The sequence below is a fragment of the Brassica rapa genome, chromosome A01 (genome assembly GCF_000309985.2).
Source record: "Brassica rapa cultivar Chiifu-401-42 chromosome A01, CAAS_Brap_v3.01, whole genome shotgun sequence".
NCBI lineage: Eukaryota > Viridiplantae > Streptophyta > Magnoliopsida > Brassicales > Brassicaceae > Brassica > Brassica rapa.
In genome coordinates this window covers 15,051,433-15,059,875 of record NC_024795.2, presented here as the reverse complement: position 1 = coordinate 15,059,875, position 8,443 = coordinate 15,051,433, and the positions used below count along the sequence as shown (strand labels likewise).

The 8,443-nt window shown below is 24.8% G+C and overlaps 1 long non-coding RNA gene across 1 annotated transcript; it reads left to right on the top strand.

Moving 5' to 3' along the window:
* Nucleotides 1-1,963: 1,963 nt before the first annotated feature.
* Nucleotides 1,964-2,546, top strand: LOC103873688. Its single transcript, XR_634048.3, has 2 exons — nt 1,964-2,069; nt 2,172-2,546. It is a non-coding gene; the product is annotated as an uncharacterized LOC103873688 (long non-coding RNA).
* Nucleotides 2,547-8,443: the final 5,897 nt, after the last annotated feature.

Below are 8,443 nucleotides of genomic sequence, written 5' to 3'. Positions count from 1 at the left end.
CGGATAATAATTCAAGAAAAAAAAAAAATTATTAAGACAAATTATTTCACTACAATTTGGTCGGTAGTGAAAGAAGCATTAAGAAAAACAATATATATTCCAACTTCCAAAAAATAAAATAGATACTTCAATTGTGGTAAATACTTAGTTGCAAGGTGTTCACGTCAAGGTGCACATTTATGTGTATGTAAAAGTATATAAAAATAGTTGACAAATATATAAAGATATTGTTAATTAATATTAAATGATATTTTTATTTAAAATAATACATGAAAGATAAAATTAAAATTAATTAAAAATTAAAAATTAAAACGGCCTTGACATTAGTGAATTTTTTTCATATAAAGAAAATAAATTGTATTCATAAATAGACGTGGACACAAATCGAATATCCGAATATTTGGAGGCATTCATGTTGATTCAATATTTTGCCACTGGATCAGTGACTCTGATATCCGAAATGATTTAAAATTTTAAAGAATATCCGATTTGATTCGTAAATAAAATAAATTTTTTTAAATAACTGAAAATTTTAATAATAACATTTTATTACAAAAATAAAATATTATTTAACTTTTTAAAATTTTAATACCTAATAATAATAAATTTAATTCATAAAAATACTGTAAAACTTATATAAATTATAATATATATATAACATATATATAATACTGTACATATATGTATATATATGCATATAAAAGATCGAATTAGATATATGTTTCTAAAAAAATTGGTATTTGTGATTTGTTTTTTTTTGTTTGATATTGTATTTTAGTATCTGATTTGCTTCGTATAGTTATGGATATCCATATTTTGGTTCAATCAAAAAGGATAACGAAGCGAATCAAAATTTATAACTATTTTGCCCAACTTTATCCGTAAACAATAAAAGCACAATATATATATATATATACAGTTTAGCTTTTGATTCGTTATTTGTTTTGATTCGAACCGAAAAATCCAAAGTTTTATTGGAGCCATGCATGCGGGTTTTATATTTAAAAATACAAAATATATAGTGTGAATACATTTATAATTATAGTGTGAACGCGTTAACATATTTATTATCAAATCATTGTGAGGTTGCCACGTGTCTATTATAGTGTGAATGCATTTATTACAATGCTTCTCCTTTAATATATAAGGGATACCCTAAAAATCTCTACCCATCTATAATTTTATAATTTTAGATATACTTTTATGTTGTAATAGTATACCTTCATATGTAATTTATTTAAATATTTATTGATGTTATCTTTTTAAATTATATAGTTTGTTTTTAAAAATAACAAAAACTCAATGTTTAATTAGTTACTCGATAATGAAATAATAATCCAGAAAAATATATAGAAGAAAATACAAATATATGTGAAAATTTGAAACAATCTATTTGATGAAAAACAAGTATACGGTCATATTATTATTTTTTAAAAAATTATATATACATCTCATAAATTATAATATATACCAATTTAGAAGAGAAAACACTAGTGCGATGATTCATGAAGTATGTATAGGATCGGGTGAGGAATTTTGTCTGTATATCATAGCTCATATATATGCTTATAGTTATAAATGTTAAAAGGGTTTGTGTATGCGAGTGGAATGAGACTGGAATTCTCTTCTACGTTGTTTTTCCTGCATTATACATGAAAATCTATTTATCTTCTCTAAGATGCATTTTCTCTCCTTTCATAGAGAAGATAAATAGATTTTTATCCTATGAAAACGTGTTTGCATATATTCGGTAGGTAAACTGTTATGATCTTCTTCTTTCCACGTGATCGGCGTGGGATAAAGGTACCAAGATCTGTGCCAACTAACACCAATTATAAAAACAGGTTTCTATCAACAAATTCAAACAGCTTCAGGTATAGACAAAAAAGGTAAGTAAATTAATAATTCAAATGTCGCTGAGTAGTGGTTAATTTACAAAATTCTTTTTTTATTTTCCTTCTAGATTATCTAGACATTTAGCTATATTATATACGAAGTTTTGCCCGGATTTGTACTGATGGGACATTACGGCAAGTTGTTTAGTTTTCTTACCTCCAAATTCCAAAATTGTCAGTATATCTTTCTCTCTCCCTCTTATCTATTTATTTTCCCCATTCTCATCCGATTCTTTGTTTATGTAAATTAATTTATACATTTTTCTTCTCTCACAGAAGTTCAGTGCTCACATCTCCCTGAAGCTTATTGTTTTTATTTCCTCCAAACCTTCACTGTGACGATGACTTTTCTCATTCTTCATCAACGTCGATAGCAACTCTTAAAATCCTTCTCCACCAATCTCCTCTTAATCTCATCTTTGTCATCTGACAATGATATATTAATATACTAAGAATAAAAGTTAACTGTTACCGGTTAATACTTAATAGTCATGTTATCTGGATATGGAACCAATAACGAGTCTTTAAGAAATATGTAACAATTGTAAGACCACCAACAAAAATCTAATCAATACTATACATACTTGTTAATATTCATTATTTAGTATTAAATCATATATAAGCTAAGAAATCTTGTATCATAACATGTACCAACTATCAAACTTTGTATCAAACAAAAATATCATTTTTCTTTAAAAAACCATGCATCGATCACTAAGCCATGTAGATGAAAACTAACTTATAATATCTTATCAACCATTTACCAGTTAGCAGCGACTTAACTATGTATCGATTAAGAAACCATGTATCGGCTAATGAAAAAAAAATTTAACAAATAAAAAACATGTATCTTAACAACGATAAAAATTTAAGAATCTCCTAAAATATACTTTTTTTGTTTTTAAAAGATGCATATTCTAAACTTTTCACATATATTAAAAAAACTCATTAAATATGCATTGTGTTTTGTGAATAACGTGTTTTGTGTTTTGTGAATAACAATTTTCCATAACTTTAAGTCAATAGAAATTCAATAAACACTTTTATATCTTTTTGAAACAATTTTTTTTTTCAAAACATACATCTTTTAGGAACGGATGGAGTAAATTATATCGGGTCACTAATAAATACTGACTAACATATATGTTATCTAAACCAACAAACAGCTTCACAAACACTTATTCAACCACCGTATGAGTGATGTTGACAAACTCACCAAGGCCGACAAGTCACCCCACCACGTCGGAACAATACCACCACGCATAATTGATTTTAAAATTTGAAATTGAAGGTGGATTGTGATTCAAAATTGAAAGTGGTTGTATTTTTGGGAGATGGTGAGACTATGATTATGGTGTCGATGGAATCAAAGTAAAAAATATTTTTGGCGAATAGTGGAAGAGGTGAAGAGACACGGTGAGTTGGATGAAGATTATAGAGTTTAAATTAAGTGATGCTTGGATGAAAAAGAGATAGACGATAGTTAGGAGATTGAAATGTAGGGACGAGAACACTAATACGATAGGAGTATTAATGAAATTTCAGAAAAAGAATACTTGAAGAGGTATATGGTGCACACAAAAAAAAGGGGTATATATGACTAATTATTATTGGATTTATTTATAGAACTCCTAATTATCGCTTTTATCTAGAGTGTTGTGGAATGTTTTATTTAATTATGCTACAAATTTATGAATCCATATTATATAAAAAATTTATACGTTTTTAAATTTGGAGGTTACAAATTTATACGTATTTAAATAAAAAACTACTAGATTAACTCAAATTTTATTTTACTTACGCATATATGATTTTCATATCTAATAAACCCTTCAATCACTTTTTATCAAAACAGTGTTAGATAGATTTATTTTTACTTTGTCTACAAATTTAATTAATTTTAACAAATTTAATTAGGGATCAAGTTTTTTTCCACATACCTATTTAATTTAGACATGTTTATATATGATCTGATAGATAAGTTTACTCTTTAGCCATAAATTTAATTAGATATTTGTAGATTTATTTATTTGTTGGTCAAAATTTTACTTATGTCATTACATAAAAATGGTTATAGAAAACCATAATAAATAATTTAATTTATCAGCCAAATGTAAAAATAATTTTATTTATACCAAATAATGTATTTCTGGCTTATGGAATACTGTCAATGATTGGTTGGAATTCATCTAACTTCTTTAGCTTTATTTATATTTAAATCAACGAATCTAATCATTATGATGCAGTTTGAATTTTAAAAGTTAAAAACTTCATACAAATTCTACCAAATTTTCCTAATTATGATGTAACTTCTTTTTTTTCATAAAGCTAAAATAATAATAATTTGTTTCTTTGTATAATAGGCACAATCCAGCATTTCTATTATCTTAGGCCATAATATTAAATATTACTATTTTATTACTATTTTGATATTGATTTTTGTTATAATTTAAAATTTATAGATTATTTTATACTCCTTCCGTTTCATAATAGATGATGTTATTCCTTAGTATACAAAGATTAAGAAATTTACTTTTCTCTTAAAAGTAGTTTTAAAAATATAATTTAAAAATCATTTAACCAATTACAGAAATGACTATAACATCTAATTGGTTACACAGTTTTCAATAAAGTTAAAAATAACATAAAAATATCAAAACATCATCTATTTTGAAACAACAAAAATCTTCTAAAACATCATCTATTATGAAACGGAGGGAGTATATTTTAGTAATTCTATAAACTATTAAGTTATTTCAATAACATTAATGTTTTATATATTACATTAAATAATAATAATATTTGGTAAATAATAATTTTACTTCATATAAAATATTTAAATAATAAATATAATTATTTTATTTTAGCATCATATATACTTTATTTGTATTTCAAAATATCTACAGCCAAATTATTAAAAACCGCTCTAGAAAAAAACTATGACAAAAAATTTACAGTTTCATTAACTTACCTGCAACACAAATTTTAAGACTAAGTTTAGAGGTATATATAGTCCAACCAATCGTAGTCATGTGGATGATAAATTCTTCTTCCAATTTTTTTTTTTTTTGACGTCCTTCTTCCAATTTTTTAAAGTTTCTTTATCGTTAATTCTATTAAAATTTCGCCTGACATCTAGTTGTTTTGTCAGCCTCAAATTATAGTCATAAATGAATCTTTTATCAAAATGTAAGTTTACATGCCCGATAAGTACACAATTCGATCTTCCTTAGTGGTCAACAACTTATTGAATTTAATTTTCTTGGTAATTGTTGATAAAGGAAACAACAAATTTGGTTATGGTTTTGGCCCTAACAATGACATATACGTATTAAGATTGGCTGAGAAGGAATTTGTCTTTCATTTTCATTCAGCACATTTAAGAATAACTAGATCTCGACCCGCGCAACCGCGAAGATTTTTGTTTTTATTTATTTTTATATAAATATTTTGTTTTCAATTATAAATTGATATATATTATAATATATATGTGTCTATCAATTTTTAAAACATAATAAATTTACTTTATATTTTTTATTGAATAGATTGTTTCAAACTTTCACATGTATTTGTATATTCTTCTATATATATTTTTGGATTATTATTTCATTATTAAAATCATAACTATATATATGAAGATTAGTAAAATATTGTTTTGTTGTCATATTCAAAGATATTGTAACATTTCACAAATTTAAATTTTTTTTTTTAAAATTAAACTTTTCACTTCATATATTTATATTATCAAGTAAATAATTAAACATTCAGTTTTTGTTTAATTTTTAGAATAAACTATATAGTTTAAAAAAACAATATTCATTGGTTTAAGCTAGTAAAGATTAATCATTGTTAGATAATATGATTTTTATTATTTAAAAAAAATCTTTATAATTTTAAAAGTTAACATCGATAAATATTTAAATATTTAACATATAGAGGTATAGTATTACAACATTAAAATATATCTATTTAATTTATACTATCTATAAATCAAATAGATCATATATTGTTTAAATATAATGATTGATAGCCTAATAAAAAATTTTTGTAGGCCTAAAATTTAAATGATAAAATTAAATATTAAATGTAACATGACTTTCTAGGAATATGTTTATTAGGTCAATTTTTTTTTTAAAAAAATCATACATGAATCAAAGTTGTGACTTGTATTTTAATATATAAGATGTCTTCTGCTTTTGTAGGTAAGAACGTGAGCAAGGTTTAAACTCATGAAGATGCTTTGTATGTCTTCTTGACGCACAGAATTAATCTCCGGTTTTAAAACCCTATAAATTTACTACAAGTACACATCAAAGGAAGAAGTATTCTATAAGTCAAACTTACAAAAACCAAGGTTATGCTATGATTCTTTAAGAATGAAGTAGAGCTATGATAGTGAGAGGAACGGCGAAATCAAAGCTCGTGGGAGGTAGAGTTTTCTAATCTTTCCAGGGAAACTGAGGCTCGTTGACAATCACCATAAATCGTCTGAACCCTACACCTTCTATGGAAAATTAAAGTTTGTGTTTTGGTTTGGATGGGTTTCAATTCATTAAAGGGAAATCTTTTTTTTTTCTGTTTTAATATGTTAACTAGATTTTGGTCCACGATTAGAAAGCGCGAATTTATATTTTTATTTATTGATAGAAAACTGATTTACAAATACCATTATATTTGTTTCAAATCATAACAATTGAGTGTTTAGGTTTTTATCATTTGTTTTTATTCTAAATGTTTGAGTTTAGGAACTGTTTTCATATCCGACCTAGATTTTTGGTTGAACCGGTAGACACGGCACATGTACATAATTCGGTTAAGATTTAATGAAAAATTTGTTAACTAAAAATCTGATAGAACCCAGTAAAGATTCAAAACTTTCTATTAACCGCGATCTGTACCATTGATATGATAAACACACACAAAATATCTGCTTATATATTTTTTTAAATTAATTAAATTACTCATGTTTATTATATTATTACATAAATTTTTGATTCTTTAGACTTCGATGAAAATTTTATTATGTTATCTAAATAAAAAATGACAATATAAATTTTTATTGATATGACAATATTGGTTTATTTCGTTATTAATAACCTATTATAAGTTTGTATTTTTTTGTTTTACATTTGAAAATTGATTTTAAGATAAATTTTAAAATATTTTTAAACACTCGTGATTGCCATATATTATGTACAAAACGCCATAGTAAATATATTTATTTAATTTGTGTGTATATACTTATTTTCGATTGTTAAATAATATTATACACCAAAAATGATACTCAAATATGTATATAATATACAGTGTAGAATATACGGTTTTGGTTTGTATTGAAAATCTGCATAATAGTCTAATGGTATATTTTGAATATTAATACATATATTTAAGAAAACATTATTTTTTGTGTTTGTTAATCTATATGTGGTTCATAATATATGTATATCTTATATTTATACTTATAATATTTATATTAAATTTAAAGTTAACATATCTTATAAGTTACCGGTGTGGTTTGCAGAGTTTTAGTTGAGTCTGTGTATGCTGTTGACAAAAAAAAATATCTTATAAGTATATACAGATCCATTATTTATAGATCTATTTAGCTGTACTAGATTCTTTTTCACGCTACGCGCAGATAGTATCTTATAAATTTTAAATTTAGTTTTTTAAAAAACTATTTAAAGTTTAATTTACATTATTTTATACCAAAAATCACAAATATGGCTAAGAATTGGTTGATTTTATTTGTGATTTTTTTGACAATATTAAATTGATTGATTTATTACTCATAGTTAACATATTTGTTTGATTGGTTTTCAGTTCATAGTAATGTATAGATTATATTTGGTGAGTGTATATATGTTGTGTTGGTACAATATTTGAGTTTTCATGTTAAAACAATACTATTCAAATTCATGACTTTTAACGATTAAATGTATGTTTTGTTGTTTTCTCTTGTATATGTACAAATTTTTTATTTTTTTATTGAAAGTTTTGTTTATTGATCATAGGCATATTAATATAATTTTTTTATCTAGGAATCTTACCGCATTTGTTTTTGTATGTTGACATTTTTTTCATATTTTCAGTACCTAGTTATACAAATAATACGTACGTATGTTTTTTAGAAGAAGTTTTGATCCCGCACACTTATGCAAAACTCTTCATCATGTCAGCTCATCCATGTTTTCCTATAACCTTAGATTCATTAGATGCCTCGTTAGAACCCTTTACGTATCCACAGAGTGTTTTGCCTATTAATTATATAAAAAAGATTACATTAGACTGAGAATGGTGACTGATAATAATCCCGCTAACAAATATGTTTATTCGTGTACGTGCAAATCTTACCTAAAAAGTAAGGTGCAATTTTATTGGTTGTATACAAAATATGTCTTGAAATTGTAACAGAACTATCTTATCTATTAAAATCAAAACAAAAGAGTAAAGCTTCAATTCAATACACACAACCTAATTACATATCTGATTGATGCCTTGAGCTAGACTCATACGAAGAAACAGCATGTCATAAATCTGCGTAGAAG